This window comes from Cynara cardunculus, unplaced genomic scaffold (genome assembly GCF_001531365.2).
Source record: "Cynara cardunculus var. scolymus isolate 2C unplaced genomic scaffold, CcrdV1 Un_Scaffold_5216, whole genome shotgun sequence".
Lineage (NCBI taxonomy): Eukaryota > Viridiplantae > Streptophyta > Magnoliopsida > Asterales > Asteraceae > Cynara > Cynara cardunculus.
In genome coordinates, this window is record NW_020202292.1 from 17,247 (window position 1) to 19,700 (window position 2,454).

Here is a 2,454-nt window from a genome sequence, read left to right on the forward strand (position 1 = left end):
ATCTATGCATAATTGTTCATCTGAAACGAAATCTTCAAAACTGGTCGATTCAGGACCAGGAAGACGAAGGATTATTCTTAATCTTTTTAATGTCAGGCGACTGACAAATTCGTCTACCTCTCCTTGAAAATATATAGCATCTCCGTCCTTTTCGATTGTAAGTGTACCCCAAAACTGTTGTAAGTACACCATTGGAACTGGTGTATTGGCAKATAAGGCATAARCAATTGGGTGGCCTTTCMGGATTTCTGGTATTATTGGGTATTCGGCTGGCATWTYAAAAGAAAAATTGTGGTTATTTGGTTTTATTTCTAGGTATTGTATTTGGGGAAATAGTGTTTCGGATGCAATGGGTTGGTTAGGCAAATGTGTAGGTATATTATCAGATCTAACAGAAGGAATGTGAGATTCCTCGTCAGACAGATGTCTTTGATCTGCCATATACTTGTAAAAGTTCTAAAATATTAGTACCCATTTTATTCAAGAAAAATTGAATTACAAAGAAAAATACTCACACACAAAAAAAAATATCAAAAAAATGAAATTTTAAAAAATTTAGCCTAAAAAAAATTAAACTAAAAAAAATGAAAACACTTAAGAGAAAAAAAATGAAAACCATATTGACTGGATTAGATGTCCGGACAACATACAAAAACACTTGGACTAAAAAAAATTGTGTCCGGATTAGAAGTCCAGACAACAAAGACAAAGACAAACATAACACCTAAGTATTTAAACCGGACAATCATCAACCGGTTTAAAGTTGATCGGATTAAAGTCCGATCACCTTGTCCGGTGAGATATGCGTTCAAAACATCACACAAATACAATAAAAAATACATCAAAATTAACAAAAATACACTCAAAAATTCAAAACTACATTCAACGTAATCAAAATACGATCAAAAAATACACAAAATACGCAAAGAAACAAGTATAAAACTGAGTTATTATGAGTTTATAGGTTCGATTATGAATTATTGTTCAAATTAAGTCTTAACAGTCCATAGGATCAATGATAATCGAAACAATCAAGGAATAATGAGAAGAGATCAAATTGATATGAACCTTGATTAGAAGAGATGAATAGACGACGAGATTAAGAGAGTTAAATCGAAGAACCAGAGTTGAGCGGAGACGATGATGAATAGTGAATGGAGTAAAAAGTAAAAAATGAAAAATGAGACGATTATTTATAGTCAAAGTCAAAAACCGTTCATATGCTAAACCGCTCAGAGCTTATCCGGATTAGAATAAGTCGGTCATGAGGTGTCCGGCTCATGGAATGAAAAATATCTAAGTGTTAATCCGGATACTAAACCGCTCAAGGCATGTACGATTTATATGAACACCGGTCAAGACATGTACGGTTTTGGAATAAACCGCTCAAAGGTTAATCGGATTAGAAATAAACCGCTCAAAGAAGAAAATTAAACCACTCAAGAATTAAGCGATTTAAGGACTTAGAAAAAAAATGAATACGCTCAAATGAATTCAACGATTTAATATCCGCTCAATCCCTTGCAAAAGTATATCTAATCTTGTCCGGATAAGAGTTTATCATATAGCCTTTTTGTCCGGATGTCTAAATCGGACAATAAACCGCTTAAGTGTTGTCCGGATTTAGACTAAATCGGCCAAACACTTATATTTCAAAACTCAATTATCTTTCAAAAATTAGACAATACKTAAAATACCTGTGAGAAAAATATAAAATGTTAGTTCAACACAGATAAAATTCACTCCCCCTAAAAATATGATCAGATAAAAAAAAATTCATACTCCCTCTCAAATATAGATTTCCACAATCAAGAAATTTAAAATCAGATAAAAAATTGAAACACTGATTTGTATTAAAAATACAGATATTTGACTAATTGAATTTGAATTAAATACAATTCAATAAATTGAATTGTTTTTAATAAAAATTCAAATTTTCAAATTCAACATACCTAACTTAGATACAAGAAAGCTAAAGCGTTTTTCATCTAAAGCTTTCGTGAATAAGTAATTGAAATTCTGTATTTACAAAATACAGTTTAATTGTTCTTTTTTCTACATGATCTTTAATAAAGTGATAACGGATATCTATATGCTTGGTTTTAGTATGCTGAACAGGATTACAAGAAATAGCAATAGCACTTTTGGAATCACAGTAAATTGGGATTTTATGAAAATAGAACCCGTAGTCCTTGAGCTGTGTCTGCATCCATAACACTTGAGAATAGCAGCTTGCAGCAGCTACATATTCTGCTTTAGCAATTGAAATGGAAACGCAGTTCTGCTTCTTTGATGCCCAACTGACTAGCTTGTCTCCCAAAAACTGTAGATGCCCTGTTGTACTTTTCCTGTCTAATATACAACCTGCATAGTTTGCATCTGAATATGCTGTCAGTTCAAAACCAGTACCCTTGGGATACCAGAGTCCAAGATTAGCAGTCCCTTTAAGATAAC